Here is a 20,519-nt window from a genome sequence, read left to right as displayed (position 1 = left end):
GTAGTCATTGTTCCAGTAGCACTCTGCACTTCGTAACTTTAACATCACGAAACGGGTACGAAAATAACTGCGTTTGTGAAACAAAAGCCCTACATAGCACCGCATTTGACCGACGGAGAACGTCCAGCACCATTAGATTTCATTAGTTTATTGTTGTTGTTGTTGCAGTGGAGCACTCACCTATGTTGTAAAGCCCGGACTGCCGTTCAAGCCCTTCGCATGAAGGGCACAGCGGGTAACATCGTCCCGACTCCGTAATCAAGAACTCTGTTAAAGAACGTGAACGATTGGAGCCGACTGAATGTCGAAGCCAGACACAATGCAAAAGGTGCTAACGACTCTTTAACGAGGACACCTTCCACTGAAAGCGAGGTGCTACGCTTAGGGATAATGAGTGCTAGAGTATAGAGGGCGCTGATTTCGCAGTTCCCTCGCCTTTCTAACGACCTCACTGCACTTCCACTTATTGCTGTAACAAAGAAACAAAGTAAAATGGGGGGACAAAGACTGTGCGGAAAGCAGCAAGACCTATCCATAAAAACTTCCTTGTTTAAAAATAAGAGCAAGTTAAATCATAGATACAAAGCAGAAATATATCAACTGTGTTTTAGAAAATTGCGGCAGCCGCGTTTTCTCTCTCCCACTTGCTCAAGTTAAACACTTGATAAAGGTGAGAAGCCCGCAAGTTAGACAGTATATTCGTATGAGTGAGGTAGCGTTATCGTCATCAAGCGGCACCACCGCATTCATCACATCATCAGTTGTAAACCGACGGCTATGTTGACAAAGAGAATGGAGGTAGTACAGCCGCGTTCGTGATACTGACACACAGTCTCATGGACTACCAGACTTCACAGCGTCGTATCTTCTACAACATGTGAAAGTGTCGCCATTGCAGCAGCTTTGCGGAAATTCAATGCCTATCAGCCTCAGCCTGTTGTTATATCAGGCAGCAAGCGTGGGCTGCAACTATTGCGGCGTCGGTTTCCAATTTACAAGTACCGCAGCCATGGCCTAGTGGTAGAACGCCCGCCTCGGCTGCGGCAGGCTGTGGGTTCGATTCCCACCGCCGCCGGGCACCCACTGGTTCAAAAGGGTACAAGCGTACCCCGGCCTGGCGTACATGCAGGTAATGCAGTGTGCATTACCTGCAATTCAGGAATTAGAGAAAGTCGGTTTTACCATCGTGTTCCAGTGGGTACCTTCCTGTATCGGCGTAGCAGGCAACGAAGCTGCTGAGTGGCACACAAAGAGCTGTAGTTCAATCCAACGAAGAAGACACCACAGGACGCAAAAAGGGACCTAAAGAAGGTCATCTTAAGTGACCACATCAACCTTGTCTGATTGAGGAACATATAATACAACTGATGCATCTATCCTATATTTATTTCATGCGTACAGGATCAGCGGAAACTTCGGCTTGGCAGTGCAAGACAGGACTTGGACGATCATCGATGTGTGTGCATTGCCAAGCTATTGGTCATACTGAACATCATATATTAAAGTGTCTGGAATTGGAAGTACAGCGTAAGACGATAAGTGATGAACTCAAGATCAAGCTGACAGCACACTCATATGGAAGTGAAATTTTGTTCCCACAAGGGCACTGAATATTTAGGAAAAAGGGGCTTCGGCTAGGCCTAAAGTTCCTAAGTGATACAGGGTAGAGCACTGCACGGGCCGATTTTTGCGGCCCGGGCCCTGCCCGGGCCCGTTTTTACATTGGGCGGCCCGCCCGAGCCCGATAAAAACTTTTATGGCGAGACCCGGGCCCGGCCCGGGCCCGGAAATAATCTACGTTACCCGCCCGGCCCGGCCCGCCACCCCTTTACCTTAAGCCCGAGCCCGGCCCGAGCCCGACTCGAACCCGGCCCGAGACCAAAAAATACATGTTTTTCAGAGTTGAGAAGCCCGAGAATAACTCGCAGAAAGCCCGAGCCCGGCCCGGGCCCGCGTCAAAAAACCCGAGCCCGGCCCGGGCCCGGGTCAAAAAGCACCCGCCGTGCCCGAGCCCGGCCCGAGCCCGTAAAAAAACTCCTCTACCCGGCCCGGCCCGGCCGACGGGCCGGGCCGGGCCCGGGCTTTCGGGTAAGCCCGAGCCCGTGCAGTGCTCTAATACAGGGTTTCGAAGTAAATAGCGAGCCATGTGGGTGATCATGGTTTGGAATACGCGCCGTGTATTGCCTCCATGTTCACATAGTTTATGAGGCCTGTTTTTTTTATCTGGACTGCGAAGGGTTTTAGACCGTACCATGTTTGATATGTGGCTCTCAGGTGCAGCGATTTCCTGCAACTTTTGCACGGCTAGGCTTCACCTGCCGCAACCAACCAACCACTCTCCTCCTCCTTGGCGAAAAACACCGCTTTCCAAGCGTCGAAGTGCCGCAGTGGCCGAGCTTTGCGCCGGATGTGCCTGTATTTATTTTACCAGTATATAGGTGCCCGGCGCCAGCTCTAGTTTGCATCCCTCAGTCGCGGTGGGTGTTGTTCAGCAAGGCTATCTTTGGTAGGGAAAATATGGTTTTCTACCCTAATCAAGCAAAGGGAGGAGGGGAGGTAAAGAGATAATCTAGTAGAGAACATCTTTGAAAGATAACAAAAACGAACATGACATGACACCTCAAACACGACCAATATTGTTCAGTGCACAACGAATTCGTTCACGGGTGCTATGATTGTTCTACGACTGAATGTCCATCAAGGCTGTGCGTCCTTTGGTAATGATGTTTTAAGCGCCTATGCCTACTGGCGGATATGTGTTGAATACTGAAGCTGCGGCAAGAGTACATGCCGGGAAGAAATATATAGGAAACGAAGCCGGCGGGTGCAGAATAATGGTTTAAAACGCAAACGCTCATTTTGATTGCATATAACTTTCGAAGCAAGGTTTGCGAATAACTGGTTGTGTCATTTAGGTCTGCATGAAGTGAAAAACCGGATATTTAAAAAAAAGGAAGAGATAGGCAGGGCCAGGGGTGTGCGAAATAAGACGCAGGGAACGCTAATGTTTACTCACATGCCGACAATAAACAAACAACATTCGTCTCTTCAGTTCAAAACGCAGAAAGAAAAGTAAATTGCAGTCATATTACATACGATTAGCATAAAAATGCATACCATTGGATGTGCTTGCACAAGACTACTGCTTTCCAGGTGTTCCAGGTTATAAACCAGGTGTTCAAAATTAAGCTTTACAGAATTTTAAACATCGCCTGTGGCTGGTAACATGATTCTTATCGTTCAGCTGGGTTATTCGAAGAGGAGGACATTAGAAGCACGAGAAATCGAAACACATATTCAACCAATTAACAAAAATTACCTAAGGAACTTCTTAGTTAATTACTTTAGGACACATATTGCAATTTAGGAATTGTAGCCGGTGAATTTGCAAGACGCATCCTCTTGAAATTAATTTCCACGATGACACCAGTTCCGAGAGATTATTTGCCAAAGTGTGGGACAAATTACACGGGCGTCCCAGTTACTTTTGTGCTTCAATCTATAAAACAGAATTTTGGTAAAGAAGTAAGTGGAACAACAGTGCATTTTTACGGCGAGTTGATGGCGGATATCTCCGAACTAGTGTCATTCTGGAAATTCATTCGAAGTGGGTACGCCTGACAAGCTCACCGGCTACAATTCGTAAATTACATATGTGTCGTTAAGTAATTAACTACGAAGTTACTTAGTGAATTTTTGTTATTAGTTGCTCGTGCTACTAATGTCCGCCTCTTCAAATAACCAAGCTCAATGAGAAGCATTATGCTACCTGCCACAGGCGATTTTTCTAAAATTCCTTAAAGCTTAATTTTGAACACCCGGTATATTTAGAGCTAAGGTGAAAATATTAATTTTCGTCTCTCGGTGATAATACCAAATACCTTATGAAAAACAGCATCGATTATTGTTTCCTGTGTTTGGCGTATTGGCATCAAATGCAAAGTGCAACCTTGTTTTTTTTTCCTTGCTTGCTTGCTTGTGGTTTTTTCTTTATTTCTTCTTGTTTACTTTTTTCATTACAGGCAGATTTAAATGAAGTATAACACTTTTAAACCGTTGGCTCCTCTTAGCTCTTTACTCAGTCTCGCACCCTTAGCCGCCATCCGCAGCCAGGAATGTGAGCGAGAGAGGTGAGAGATGCCAGAGAGGTGCCAGAAGATGCTTGCTATAATGGAAGCACCTATAATGGCGGCCCGTGCGCTTCCTATAATGGAAGCGCACGGGCGGCCATGTGCACTTCCACCAATGAGATAGGAGTGTTCTGTGACGTGCCGCAAAGCTTGGTTCCCTGGAACACCAACAGATGGTGTTGCGATACATAACAACAAGCAGTCATGTTTAAACTGCACCTTAATCTCAGAAATAATCTACCAACGACTAGAGCAAACGATCATAGACGAACATGGAAAAAATGACCTGCGTACCTATCACAAACATTAGCCTTAAAATTTGGGAAATGTGCCAACGCAAAACACTAACCACTATCATCAGACTATCTAAAAACGACTGAAAAGCAATTAACAGAGATCGCAAAGGAAATAGAACTGGTAGACGTTGTGCAGCTGGAGATACGAGAGACACGGACAAAAATCATGAGCCATTCCACTCTGTGAAGATGGATCACCAGCGAAGCTGTTAAGCACACGACACAGAGGTGACACAGAGTGGGGGAGCCCCGTATATTCAGGACTCGCGAGGAGCAACGCGCTTAGAAGATTGACAGCAGGAACAGAGACGAGAATGCAATCGTCACCCGGAGTGCGCACTACATGCGGTCTCCCCATGACGACAACAGAAGAGAACTGAAGTTCAGAATGTGGAACGGTACCGTGTCTTTTGTACGCGCGCGACGGTGCCGCCACACCGGGAGAGCGGTACGAAACTAGTCCTGGAAGCCGTCGGAACACCGACAAAGTAAGGTCGGTGTGAACGTAAATATGGCCGACGCGGGTCGGCCTTTTGGGCTGAGATCCAATCGTATTATCTATTGTTACCCTTCTTTCTAGGGACCTTTTTGGGCCCCAGATGTGGAGAAGGGTAGTTCAAGGGCGCGTTACAGGTCCCGGAGCCCACAGGGTTATGTGCCATTGCGCTTGGACCTTTTCTGCGCAATCACCAGGATCGGCCCACATTTTTGCACACGCACACGAAAAATGCATAGAAATTGTTAGATTGGAAAGAGGAAACAAAGTAAGTGGCGGAACAAGGAAATAAAGGAAGCTATAAAAGCGCGTCAGATCATCGAGAAGCCAAAAAGTTGGCATTACTCGAAGAAGAGGTGTTACTCAGTTGGAACAAATGCCGAGGAAAGAAAAGTGCGGCGAGTGAGCTAGTGCAAGGCAAAATTAAACACGCATGTGAACGTAGGGTACATAACAGTCGCAAGAAGGACAAGCGCGCATCAAGAAGATTATGGAAACATGTAAACAACTAAAATTTTGCAAACGGCTATGAGGGATGAAGCCGGTAACATCTTCGAAGGAGACGATGTGCTGCGGTGCACCCCAGACGTTAGTAGGGATAACTTCGGCACGATAGAAAGCTTTGCTCAGGCTCAAACAGTTACACCAAAAACAGAGAGGCCTGAGAAATTAAAATTTCACAAAGGAAATGTTTACTGGAAGAAGGCAGAAGAAAATGTCTCTCATAAGACGGCCGCAAGGCCCGATGAAATTCCAACACGACTAATCAAAAACATTGATCCAAAGAGCAAGGCACCGCGGACTAATGCCATAGAGCAAGCGATTAGAGCGTAGAAAATTTTGGTTGGATGGTGAGAAGGCTAGGTGAACTTCATCTACAAAGGCCAAGCTGATAAGTATAGACGAGCTCGTACACGCCAGTTACAGTAACGTCGGCTAAATACAGAATGGCAATGCAAGATATCAAATTAAAACTATGGAAGTTGGTTGAAAAAATGATGTGCTGGTGGAACTACAGAATAGGTTCAGAACAGGCAGGCGCTTAGAAGATAATACGTTTGTACTAACTGAGTGCATAGAGATTTCTGTAGCTCAAAATAGACCTATATGGATAGCATTTCTACAGACTAAAGGAGCCTACGACAACGTAGACAGGGATTTATTATGGGATATTCTGAAAAACGAAGGTATAGATGTCAATTTCGTGGAGCTGCTGGCTGATATACAATGAGTTTTAGCGAAAACTTTCAAAAATTTTGAAGTTTGTGTGTGGCAGATGGCACAATTCTAGTTCATGAGCTGGTCTACTCGAAGAGGCGGATATTACTTGCACGAAAAAATGAAATGCATATTCAAATAATTAACAAAAATTCATTAACTAAATTTTACCTGATTACCTTACGACCCATACTGCAGTTTACAAATTCTAGCCATGCTGTTCGCAAGGCGGATCCACTTAGAACGAATTCTCAGGATGACACCAGTTTTGAAATGTTAGTTCCCTGACTCTGCGAATGAATGCATTGGCGTTGCAGGTATTTTCTTTCAATGAACTGCGTTTCATGCATTGAAGCACAAAAGACTGACACAATAGTTCGTGTACTTTAAACTGAACTTTCGAGTAACAGTATTACTAGTCAGTTCTTGTGACCCAGGTGGCTCCTTCGAACGCCATGCAAAGCTTCGAAATCTTACGTGCGCTTTGCAGTGTGATATAAACATCAATTTTAAATGCCGCTACTTTCATCTCTCCGTCATTCAGTGCCTCCTCGAGAAAGAATGTTTGCTTAAGTTAGAGTGTTTGTTTGAATTCTATTCGACACCTCCCCTAGCGCTTATGAAGCCATACTTCCATTTCCAATAAAGTGTCTTCTTTTTACACAAAGCGACTTCCCGGAACTCGTGCGGCTGCAAACACGGAAGCCCCAGTGACGTTGTCCAAATATTTACGCCCTTTTCATGAATGCGATGTCGAGCCATAGCTCCTCGTACGCATGGCTTCTGCTTGTCCCCATGCGGTGACTTCTTTTTGGAGCTAATACCACGAAACTTCGTGAAACTGTCAAGGTGTCTTGCCGTCAAAAGAAACAACATTTCTTTTTTTGTTTGCATATTTGACTGTTTTCATCCATTAAAGTTGTTTTCCATTCTAAAGCGTTGACATTTTATGCTCATCAATTAAAATTAGATTACGTATAGCAAGGTCATGACCGATGCCGTATTGGATGTTGCCTGAGTAATTTGGCCAGCTAGGGGTCACTGAAAATACAAAATACGAGCGTTTTTGCATTTCGCCTCTATCGAAATGGGGCCGCCGTGACCGGGAAGCAAAGCTGCGAACTCACGGCCAGCATAGCAACGCCATAGAGACTGAGCCACTATGCAGGGTATGTCTACCATCAGGTCTGGATAATGGTGGTAGCGTTTTGACGCGAAAGCGTCAAATGACCCATTGAGAGAAAAATCCGGTGGCATCTGTACTGTAAAAACGGCACCGAACTTTTCATTGGCTGTGACTCCACGTGACGAGGGCGCCTCGCACGCTCATGACGGTGCCACGCACTTAGTGGCTCGGGTGGCACGTACCGCACAGAGTCAAGCATCTACCTCGTAGGCGGCCGCAACCTTGGCAGATAGCGAAACATCGGTCGCATGTGACGTTGACACCGCAGGCTGCTGCTGCTGCTGCTGCTTGCTGGCTCAGGCAGCACACACCACTATGGAGTCTCAAGCATCTGTATAACTCGGCGGCGGCGGCAACCTGGGCAGTAGCGAAACGTGGCTGTCCAAGCCAGTACACCGCAGACGAAGTACAACGCAGCAAAGCGATCGAAGAGGCCGGCATCGAAATCCACCATGGTCGTCAACTCTCCCGATACACGGCGGGCGAAACGAGCATTCACGCGAACTTTACTCGCAGCCCCAAACTCGAAGGACCACTCAGTGGCGTTCAAGTGGACATTAATGCTTTGGCATTCACAACTCATAAGAAATGTTAAGGTGCCCTCTGACGTTTCTTTAAGCCAAATAACAGAATCTGAGATGACATGATCCTAGTGTGCAACTGAAATGTTTATACTTATGGTGAGATACTTAGGGAAAAAATAAAAGAATATATTTAACTGGTGATGTTAGCCTTGAACTGCTGATGTTAGGTTCGACATGTTACTCCAGATGTGATATGAGGAGGGTATCACCAGCTTGTAGAAACAAGTTTCTTTACCAGAACTGCAAATAATTATCTTCGCTCAGGCAGTTGACGTTTACGAAAAATAAACCGAGGAGCCCAAATTTAACGTCTCTTTCACTATTAATGAAGCTCCCTCGATTTCGTAGTAATGATACCGAAAGCTTAACGTGTTTCTTACATATCGTTGATCTATTGTCATATCATTTGGATATAAATGCCCGCTGAGCATTTGGCATGCGCATAACGACTGCATATGCAAGCGATTACTTTGTCATAGCCAGAGTTCTGTTTTCTGAGAACTTTGAAATACTGTAGATAAGAGCAGAGGAAGAAAATTCTTTCCTCGGGGAAACGAATTACGTTGTGAGAAACTCTACTTGCAAAGCTTTGGTTGAAATCAGGGGAATTTTATCACCGTAACTCAATAATTGCGAACGTCAATTGGGAACTCCTGACTGCACCACTCCTTTAGAGGCTCTTATACGCACCCTAAGAGAACAAACGGGGATAGCCAATATTCTAGTTGACATTAAGCGGAAGAAATGGAGCTGGGCAGGCCATGTAATGCGTGGGATGGATAACCAGTGGACCATTAGGGTTACAGAATGGATACTAAGAGAAGGGAAGCGCAGATGGGATGAGAAGTTAGGAAATTTGCAGGTGCAAGTTGAAATACGCTAGCGCAAGACAGGGGTAATTGGAGATCGCAGGGAGAGGCCTTCGTCCTGCACTGGACATAAAATATAGGCTGATGATGATGATGATGATAGTACGCACCCTCCGTAATTCTCGAAAACTGAAACCGAGTGCCACCTGAAGAAATGGAAACGTTTGGAGAACACAGAGTAATAATTTCCCAGAAATTATGAAACTTGGCACGTGCATGTAGCAGAAGACACGCTGTATTAGTCAGGGGCTCTCATAAGCAATGCATGGCATCTGCTTCAAGGCTATTTTCATTGTATTCTCAGATATTGATAGCTGCATGGACAGAAGGGCGCAACGATTGAACATTTTTTTCCGCTTTGCTTCGAGCAGGTTACATTGTGCATGCTTCTGTCGAGTGACGATAATATTGTTACCTACATCTGAAGAGTAAAAGCAGATGAATCGGCACACATACGAAATTAAAGGGAGTTAACCATTGTCAAGTAGCGTCAATTATACGCTAACCGTCTTCTTGGTGGATGGACCCGTATGCAGCTTCACCATATATGCAATCTTAGTTTTGTGTGATTGGTTATGTGGGGACCGATAGTTTCACTGAGAGGGATGGTGGTCTTCAAGAAGAGTGTACTGCCGAGAAAATGAGCGCTACAACTTAATAAACGCACAATAATTCACGATGAAGATTATTTTTGAAAATGTGACGCTGAGGAGATGACACCTTTTAGTGGGATGACTGCTCACTTCAGCATAAAACGCACCTAATAAAGGCCACTGGAATGAAAAATCAAAGAAAACATGAAGACACACTCAATCTAAAATATACTAACACCTAAATTCAACTCATATAATAAGTCAAACGCACTTTTGCTATTCACAAATTTTCCAGTTTGCTTACAGAAAACCAGAAGGGTCAGGACTAAAGGGAATACAACAGTCACGTTATTCACGGGGAAGCGCACTCAATCGTAATAAATATAGGATGGCACGCACCATGTTGAAAACTTCGGTCGCATAATTAAAATTTAAAACATAGATAGGCCTATATACCGCTCAAAAAAGCGAAGTGCAGAATTTCTGCTCGTGGCATGTGAACGTTCTTTGAAAAAAGAGAGTATGTGAAATAAAATACGTTAACGAAGATTAACAAAAGTTATCGCATGTAGATATTTTGCACACAGGTGACTGAATATACGTCTGTGCGTTATAAAACCGAGACGAACAATTTCGGAATGAGAAAGACAATAAATGAGTGGTTATTGCGCAAGTTTATCTCGGAACGGCCACAGTACAAACTATATCACATCACACATTTACTCCTCCGCACAACATAATCGGCAGTTCATCCTCTAACCCCCCATTATTCTTGATGTTTTGTGTTCTCTTTCATATTTTCTACTTTATACACTAGGTGGCTTTCTCAATGCCTTGCTTCACACACACGAACTCCTGTACTGAAAATTACCTCCATCAAATTTTCTGTGCTCCAGTGCATCGTTCTTGCATATTGCTTTTTGTCAGGCAATATGCCTGTGCAGTCGGAGTTGCAGCCTTTCCTACACGTTCGTTCTGATGCATTTAGTGGTGTCCCTTATAGTCAGTTATTTCCGGTGTTTCGGGTTTCTGACCTTTGCACATCGCTGCCGAAGATGCAGTGCTTTTACAGCGTTTTTTTTTCGTTCTTCAAGTGGCCTGTATTTCGCCATGTTCGTTTGCTGTTTTACTTTCGTATTTTTTCAGTAACAGTTTCCTGCACATTTCCGCCATTTGCTTGACACATTCAGTTTTCAATTTTGGATCGGCGTCTTGTTGCTTTCACCTACGCGCATCTGCTTTCTCTCTGATGAGAGCAATTTATTCTTTGCTACAGCGGTTTGGCTACGTGTGATGGAGCCTTGGCGATTGTATGGTCGTAAATTCTTTGACTATTACGTGGAGGTCCAAACACAGGACAGTGTATGCGATACTTTGAATCAATACGCACCTACTCAACGTACGGATTACGTGTTCTCTCAATCGTCCCATGGCCACTTACATATTACCAATGTCTTAGTCAGACAGCTGCACAAAAATGCGAAAGAGGCAGACCCACGGTTACCAGGCTATTTGTCGAGGTAAAAGTTGCATTCAGTTGCTGCGCATTTTAACTCGCTTTAGATGCACATGAGTGGCGCCTTAAGGAAGTTTTTTGGTGTGGTATAGTAATAAATTCCCACCGACCTAGCTTCATAAAATAGACTACTAGGCGGATGCAATTATCACCACCAACTAATAATGTGCACTGCTAAAGTGTGCACTGCTAAAGACGAACGCCTGTCTTACTGATCAACCATCCGTCCCTCAACCCCCCCCCCCCCCCCCACACACACACACACACACACTTTTGTCTTGCTTTAGCCGACTGCATCATATGCCAGCAAACTGAGGAATATCAGAACAAACCAACCAAGACTCTGCAGTCTTGGCTGCAATTCCTTACCCGCTGGAAGCCAAATTCATTGCAATGGCTGATCCTAAGTTGGCCAATGTTAGTCGCGGCGCCCTGTATACCTGGTAGACCACCGGTTAGCTCCTATACGCATTACTTGTTACCTGCTATACGCATTACGTGAACTGTCCAACTCCATTTCTGCATCCTATTTGCAGCTATAATTTAAGCGACGCCCATTTCTTCTCTGCATAATTTCACTCTATTCCTATATCTTAACGTTACAGCTATCTTCGTTCCACCGCTTGATGGAGTAAGTTCTTTTTAAACTTTTTGCCAACTCTGTCGCACTCACCCTACATGTATGATGTACATGTAACTGTAACTGATTGTAACTAAGATTTCTCCTTTCTTGATTATCAAAGCTTTTTGTTAGGTTTCGTGTACTTATGGAACGCAACTGGGCAGAAAAGGCAAACGAATATATACAAGTGCACATATATCTACAGTTGCACGTGTATATACACATACGTACACATATTCAAAGGTTAACATTCGGCAGATATTTGCCTATTTTTTTCTTAAAGCACTAACAGGCGCATAAACACTTTTCGTAGTCCTTGGGAGTAAACGGCGGGAAAGTGTTCCGAATGTCCCACGTCGTATATTGGACGAGACTAAAAACGACCCGGAGGCAATCCTTCTACACGAGAACCTTCGATACATAAACAGAGAAGGCAGTGCTGTGAGAGAACATTGCGAGATTTTTGATCACCAGATAAGCTCCGACAGCGCAATCAGTCTTGGAGAAAGAAAAAAAAAACACCGGAAGCCGGACTTTTTGGAACCCTGCACACCCAAGAGCCTCCGGGTAACTTCAATCGTTCGTCCCAAACTTTCCCCGCCGTTTACTCGGACGGGCTACGAAAACTCTCAGAGCCCAAGGGGCTCTGAGACTTCGTATTTCAAAAATAAAATTTGGTTGAAGTGTTCTTCGCTCTGTAATTCACCTACATATATGCAGATGGAGAGATAAAAGAAAGGAAACAAGTTAGCAAATCAGGTTGCACTTAATTTGCGGTCCTACACTAGGGTAGGGGTATGTAGGAGGAAAATGATGAACAATAAGGACTGAAGGAAATGGCTAAAAAGTGATATGCACACACTGAGAACAGTATTCACAGCACATTCAAAGGCAATGGCTAAGCCCAGTCGTCTTTTGAAAGTGTGGCGAAGCTCTGGTGGATTTATGCGCAAACGATGGTCAAGCCCATGAGTCCACGGTACGAATATTTTTTTTTTGGCATGGTGACAGTGCCTCCTGCAACTGTTCCGATTGTGACGAGATCATAGCACGTAACTTTCCTCCTGCCCTTCTTTTGATATGAAGTACCGATTTCACATGCCTGCTTTATGCTTTAAGCCGACTTAATGACACAGCGTCCACGGAGGAAATATATATGTATGCACATAGATATGCAAAGTGCATATACGGACATGTTGGCACATGACTTCGCAGGTGTGATTGCGTCAGATAATATTCGAAGGTTTATTTTCCCAGTTGCCAGCTACTACGTTCACGTATACTACGCGACGCCTGTGATGGAGAAGGTGTTTGACATTGCCTCTATGGCCATGAATGGCATGGGCTTACATCCCCAAGCATGCAGAAATAAGGTTTAGCAAATCGACAGAATGTGGTCAAAGCGTACCCGTTCTTTGGCCTAAGTCGTAGACAAAATAAGGTGGCGCGAGTGACGCGCAGCGAGAATTGGACGACTTGCCTGAGCATGTTTTCAACAAGGCGAAGTGCGCAAGATAAGGAGAAGAGCCACAGCTATAATTGTTGGCACCAGCACAGCATTATTTTTTTTCAACGAAGATCCGAATACCGCTTAAGAGTGGAGACAGCAGAATCTCTTTCCCAAAATTTATTAAAAATATGAATTTTTGAAAAAAAGGTAACGTCGTATATGCCAGTCAATATGTCGGATACAAATTGAAGCGTTGCAATAAAAACAAAACGGAGAATTACAACAAGCTCCGGGAAAATGAAGTTCGAGCACACACTTTGGTCAGCATGCGCAAAATATAGTATTAATTAAAAATGATAGAGGAAGAAACACACTCAGATCTCATCACTCGCAAAAAAAAAAAAAAACACCGCCCAAGAACTCTGTACAGATTGTCAACCAGCGAAGCTGAAACGTGCGGCACCGGTGTTTAGCAGTGCGTTAAACCGGACGCTGCAATGAAGCGTTTCTTAATTATTAGTTACATGCTTGTGTTTCTAGTGGAACGCAAGCGCCAATGGCGGACGGATGCTGCTAACCACGACATAGCGCTAACTCGAGACATCGAATGCATGCGACAATGGCGAGCCGAGGAGGCGGCGTTACGGGCAGAGCAGCGTCAACGTGGCAATGTCGGGAACGCGTTCGAGGAGGACAACGCCCGCTTTCGGTGGGAGTTTCTCGAGCGGCACTTTGGCTTCGGCTGCGACGAAACGTCCAGGTTGAAATCACGAAGCGGAAGGCAAGCGCGAATGGCGGGTGGGTGCTGCTAACCACGACGCTGAGCTAACTCGAAATATCGAACGCATGCGGCAACGGCGAGCCGAGGAAATGGCGTTGCGAGCAGAGCAGCGTCAACGTGGCAATGGCGGGAACGACGCCACTAACTGCGCTGCCAATGGCACGAGCGCTAGAGTGCGACGTAGAGAACGACGTAACTGACGGCGCAGCCAATGGAGACGTTTAGGGAAACATGGGACGAACAGTTTTTCGTTTCGCGTATCCATATAAAGCTTTCGCTGTAAAAGCTGGCGTCCTCAAATGCACTCACGAGGGCCGACTTAGGCCTCTAGCTTTCACAGTGCACAAGATTTGACATCAAACTGCCCTTGCCAACAAACCACGGCAGAGAAATGGAAACGAGCGCACTCAAACTGCAAATTACCTGGATTTCTGCGTTCTAGACAGAGAGACGTGCCTGCCGGTACATTTGCTCACTCTGCTTTTGCCTTCTCTCAGTTGGTGGTAAAGCTTCCCGCAAATGGATAACAGTGAAGTGCCTTAGAGCAAGCAATTCCAAAGTGGGTGAGTGTAGGCGAGCGGTACTAACCGCTTAGTCTATCTGCAGAGTGCGAAAGAGCTGTCAAAACTAAAACCAAATGAGTTGTAGTATTTGGGTGCACTTCAAGCAAATAGCAATGGTGCAAACGTGTCCCGCATCTGTGCGTTAGTTTTCCTGTGTTTTTTTTTTTCGCACCCCACACGCAGGCAATCTTATGTTGGGAGACTCAAAAGTGAACTGCAAACTATCAGTGACGTGAGTTGGCGGACAGGCGTCTTTCAATTTGATGCGGCTAGGTGATTTCTGTGATGACCATTTAAAGACTCATGATGGCTCAATATAATCCAGGATCTTCCTCTCTGCTTACGCTTTGCCAGCTTGTTGTATTGCGATAGAAATTATATGGACACTCCAAGCGAATTTGTGCCTTTGCCGTCGCCGTGAGGTTCCGTGTTAAGTCCAAAGGCGATGGCACTGAATTTTGTTTTATGTAGCCTTTAAAGCAAACCAATACTTTTTTTCGCAGATCGCATTACTGCCGCTGCATTTGCTGGTTCCTTCATATTTTTTATCACACCTTTATTGTCTTTTAGATTTAGGTCTAACGTTTATTTTCGAGATTTCAGTAAACCACAGTGGTCCAATGATTCTCATTTTGGTTTTCAAAATTATGTGCACACTAAGAAAAACAAAAGCCGAAAGTATAGTGTAAAGAGCGCCAGCAACAAAAAAATTCCACAGTAAAACTGAGTGGAGACGTTTCGAGCCCTAAGAGTAACAGACCGTGCGTTTGCTACCCTCATACATTCTAAGTACGAGAGCGGCGCTGTCCTGTGGATCATGGGAGTGAACCTTCTTTGTGTTCTAGCTATAATGACCTGCTGATTGTCTAGTAAGCTTCCGATAGCTTTGTAGAGGATTTTCTCGCACTGTGTTCTTTCCCTCTGGTCGTCTATTATACAGCTCGGCAAATAACGCCACTTAATATCGTTCATGTCACGACTGGATGTTCTGTACTCTATGGCGGAAATATAAGGCAATAAAAATGTTAAGGAACTGACTTCTAATACCAATTAGTAAATTACATGTAATGAACATTCTATTCGTCGACGTGTGCGCAAATACAATACATTCGAGTATACAGTGCACTTCGTTCTCGTCTCAGCCACAGTGCAATGCCTGCTGTATGTTGTTCTTTTTCATACAAATAATCACGCTGTACAAACGTTAAAGCAGAGAAAACAGAAAACTGAATACATGGTTTAATTTCCCAGAGAGAGGATATAGCGTCGCCTTTCACAGGTTGACATTAGGAATAATTTTGCGAAGCCCGCAAACTCGAACACGTCCTGGTTCAATACAACATAATTTGTGTCTGCATGACTGCAAAAATGTAGCACATACGTATAATACTTATAATACTGTTTGGCACCTTGGAGTGCTGTGTGGATGCGACTAAGATCCCGGGGTAAGCCTGTCATCTGTTTCATTTCAATATGCAGGGATGCGATGAGGGTTGAGAATAAGAACGTCAGCATTGAGCGTCACGGCAGACAGCCGGCTAAAACTCTGACTGTAAATCTGCAAGACTCTTTGTCACACAGTTCCTTGTGCATTAGAATATTGGCCTGGTTTCTGTCATGTGCTTGGGAATCCAACTTGAGATAACAACTAGCTCTAATATATATGGTTTACAAAACGTGTTTCTGTTGTGAGCAGATGTCAGTGAACTCCGTGCTGTTTTGCGTCGCTGTGATCAAATGTAGGACTGTTCTTGATCATTTTAAAAGAGCTGAATGTTGGGCTAGTTGGTATTTTGACATAAGAACCGTCTTCAAAAGCAGCGCAACGGGCGGCACAAACATAGAGGAAGACGAACACAGGCGCTAACTAACAACTGATTTATTGAAGCCAGACCCAAAGGTATATACGTCCACAAGCTGCGCAGGCGCACCGTTAGAACGTATATGAAAACCATCAAAAAAAGAAGGAAGTGATTACACCAGGCGCGAAAGGAATTTCATTTCTGTATTGTATATATAGTGCAATCGATGTATTGCTTACACACTCTTGACCTGCTTTCCTGATAAAGAAAGCCTCTAACGTTTAACGAGCGGTTTTCTGCTTGCTCTAATTACCTAGGATTTTCACGCTATGGAAAAGTGGTTCACAAGTGGGACAGCTACTGCAATGGTCAGCAAGATGCGTTTTCTCCTTATTAGCTACATTTCTTGCATGATCCCTGAGTCGGTCATTGATGCCTCGCCCCATCTGGCCGATGTATACTTTACCGCAGGATAGGGGGATCTCGTACACGACATTTTTGGCACATTTAACAGGACGTTTTTCATGGTTCTTTTTGCAGCCCACATTTTTGTCCGCACAAGTTCTTTACGGTTCCCAGTGCTGGGTATATTCCCCGCGGGCCCAAAAAGAGCTCCTCCCATCCAAATCAGCTCACTCTAAGATAATTAAAAGAAGCATTGCAGCACTCTGTTTGGAATCCGCGCTTCGGAAGTCGTGTGTTCACAATTTCCAAGCTACTTTTGACTTGCAATTGGGAAGGATTTTTTCAGCAGGCTTTTCTGAGTCGGTCGTCGTGTCAGTAGCTGAAACGCTTCTCAAAAAAATGAAGCGCCGTTCTTGCAAGAATGCCGCGGAAGCCGTGCTGGGCTCTCAGAACTCGAAACTTGTTCCGTGCATGCACAAGGTCGCGCATTGCCTGAAAAAAGTGGCTACTCGGTTTAACGTGCCGTTGCTTTTTTCAGCCCCCAAGAAGCTTGCTCATCTGAGCCGTCGCATCACTTGTGCGGACAAAAATGTGGGCTGCAAAAAGAACCATGAAAAACGTCCTGCTAAGTGGGCCAACAATGTCGTGTACGCGATCCCCCTATCGTGCGGTAAAGTATACATCGGCCAGACGGGGCGATGCATCAATGACCGATTCAGGGAGCATGCAAGAAATCCAGCTAAGAAGGAGAAAACCCATCTTTCTGACCATTGTAGTAGCTGTCCCACTTGTGAACCACTTTTCCATAGCGTGAAAATCCTAGGTAAGAGCAAGAAGGAAACCGCTCGTGAAACTTTAGAGGCTTTCTTTATCAGGACGCAGGTCAAGAGTGTGTAAGCGATACATCAATTGCACTATACAATACAGAAATGAAATTCCTTTCGCGCCTGGTGTAATCATTTCCTTTTTTTGTGATGGTTTCCATATACGTTGTAACGGTGCGCCTGCGCAGCTTGTGGACATATATACCTGCGGGTCTGGCTTCAATAAATCAGTTGTTACTTAGCGTCTGTGTTCGTCTTCCTCTCTGTTTGTGCCGTCCCGTTGCGCTGCTTTTGAAGATGGTTCTTATGTTCTTGACCAATGAAACGATAAGTTCAGGGCTCCGCGGTTGAACTAACGAAGACTTAAGTTCGTAGATGTTGTTTGGTATTGATCGGCCACTTTCACTGTTATAATATCCAGCACTAGAAATGAATGACCTTTCCTCTCACAAAAGAGCATAGCGTAAGAGCCTTGTGAGAATAGCAGTCCTGCTTTGCTCTTCTTTCTTGCAGGGATGTAATCGCTATCATCGCATGCTGTAACGGTTCCTTTTATTGTCAGTAATTCTAGCAACACAGGTAGACTAATAAAGCGAAACTATAGCAAAATATTAGGTGAAACTTATATATATATATATATATATATATATATATATATATATATACGAAGCTAGCTAAAATAGACAAATAATTGTTCTCTGGGAGATCTTCGAGGGTTCAGAGATGAGGTAATGAGAAAACTCTTTCAAGGCATCGGTTCGACATTGAATAGAAGGAAGCAGCCCGTATCTGCCTCATCGTACATCATAGCGTCAGAGACAATAAAACTTCAACAGGCATGCGGTTGTGTGATGCTGCAAACGGAAAGCTCCCACACACGTGTTTGATACAGGCGGCCATCGTAGATATAGGCAAGAAACTGCAAGTCGTGTAACAGAAGCTCATAACATAGTTCGCAGTGCGTAATGTTTGACTTAACGAGTTTGAATTCTCGCTGTCTCGAAAGAAGAGGTTCATTTTTATTTAAACACCAGCTGCAGAATGCTGTAAATGCATGCTTTGTTAGGGCTTAAGAAGGTACTTGGTTGACTTTGTTTTTAGATTACGTGTTCTGATTTTGTTCTCGCCTTTGCTGGTTCTGACACGCCTGTATACTTCATGCCGTTCGTGACCAAACTCCAATTTGTTAGCGTGAACAAGTGAAATGTGAACAAGTGAAAGCGTTCCCTGTCATTTATATATGTTTATATTTTTTTATTTACGGCATCTCACTAATCCAAATTGCTACATTACGCACCAAATACCACAAGCAAAAACAATAATTACAGAGCGTATGTGATTTGTGAAACGAAAAGGTAAAAAACAAGAGGACGGAAAGTACTGACACCTAAGCTATAGTTTAAACAGCATTCTCCTGAAACGAGATTTTTCAACCATCCTCCGATGGAATTCTACAATTGAAATGGGAGTGATAGCGAAATGTGCGCAAGCACAGCACGGATAGAGTGAAAGATGCAAGCGCTTAAAAATATTGTGCCTTAGAGACATGAACAAATCATATAACATTGCCAGTTTCTTCGGTACTGACGCACAAGGTAACGACCACGACTTTGAAACCGGAGAGTGACGGCATGGAAGGCCGCACGATGCACTCTTCAGTGCAGAAACGCAAGAGAAAAAAAAGGAGCTTTCCAAGATAGAGGAAAGAATAAGCGACAACAACGCGAAACAAAGAGGACTCACGCGATAGTGAAATGATGTACTTTGGCGATGCTATTGCCGGCCAATAAACGCGGTGGAGGAGCAATTTCAGTTTACAGCCTCTCTTCTTCTTTTAAACGATATTCTCGCCGTGAGCGAGCGCTTTCAAAGCCCCAGAAGTTCTTATACTTCCTAATCTAACTTTATGTCCATAGTCTTTCTGAGTGTTTTTAAACTGCTCTCGAAATGGTCTGGGCTCACGTCGGCGGCATGGCAGAGAATGGTGTGAGTCGTCACTACAGCAGTTTTACGTTACCTGAAATTTCTCGTCCTTGCACAATGGAAAGCCCCACAACGAATTCTTATGCTTCAAAGCTTCTTCAAGAACAACTTCACTCCTTTTTTATGTTGTTTCCGCGGTAGTTTTTGTCCTCTTTTACTTTCTCTATCCTTCTGCTGCCTTGGCTTTCAACGGGCAGTCGGGGCTCTTACACTGGTTTTAACGTCAGCCAGTTATAGCGCACCTGCAATTAAGTTCTCACACATCTCATCTTCTTTCCTCCTTCGTCATAATAATGGAAATAGGCATCTTTTATATATTCAGCGCTAATAAAATAAATCACCGTTTTCCTAATTACTGCACGCTCTTATATCGCATGCTTATGTTGCCTTTTATTGCGATAGCAATTATATGGACCCTTCAACCGGATTTTCTGCCGTCGGCGTCGCCGTCGTCGTCGCTGTCGCCGTGAGGTTCTCTATAGATAAAATCTTCGCCGCGCGCCGTACGCCCGAGGAAGCGTGCGGGGACGCGCGCTATCACGGAGAGCGAACGCACATCTCCCACGCGCAAGCAAGGCAGCAGGAAGCCAGTGCCGGAGGGAGCGGGGGGGGGGGGGGGGCGCACTTCTGCTCTGCCAACAACCGCGCTCGTCGCTCGTCCGCACCGTCTCTTATCTCCACACGCTCTGACCTTTATGCGCCGTGCATTCGCCGCTCAGTTTCCGTTGAAGCGATAGACCGCACGTACCTTCGCCCACTGCGGCGTATGCTTGCTGCCAGCGTTTTGACAGTCGTTGTCTGCAGTCATTCAGTGTGATCTATTCGTGTTTGTTTGTGCGCGCTCACACCACGCTTGTTCATTCAGTTAGTAATAGTCGGGCCACATTTTCCAACGCACGCTACACATGCAATGCTGCCCGGATCGGCAGTGCAGCGCTACAGGTGTGTCCCTTCGGACGCGCTGCCCACGGGAAGCGCTTCTCATCAACACCACCGTTTCACACGCGCCTTCTCGTGGTCATAGAGTCTCTCTTAATGTCGGTCTACTTACGCCGCAGCACACCTGTTTACTTAATCAGCTCATGTTTACTACAATTCATTATGCTACCAAAGCCGCTCACCTTACTTCGTATGACATTGCTGTGTTGCTATCGCATTCATTGCTTCGACCTTAGGGCGAAAACTGTGACATTTTTTTTCT

This window comes from Dermacentor silvarum, chromosome 4 (assembly GCF_013339745.2).
Source record: "Dermacentor silvarum isolate Dsil-2018 chromosome 4, BIME_Dsil_1.4, whole genome shotgun sequence".
Taxonomy (NCBI): Eukaryota; Metazoa; Arthropoda; class Arachnida; order Ixodida; family Ixodidae; genus Dermacentor; species Dermacentor silvarum.
The sequence above is the reverse complement of the archived record's forward strand: the minus strand, read 5'-3'. Positions refer to the sequence as shown.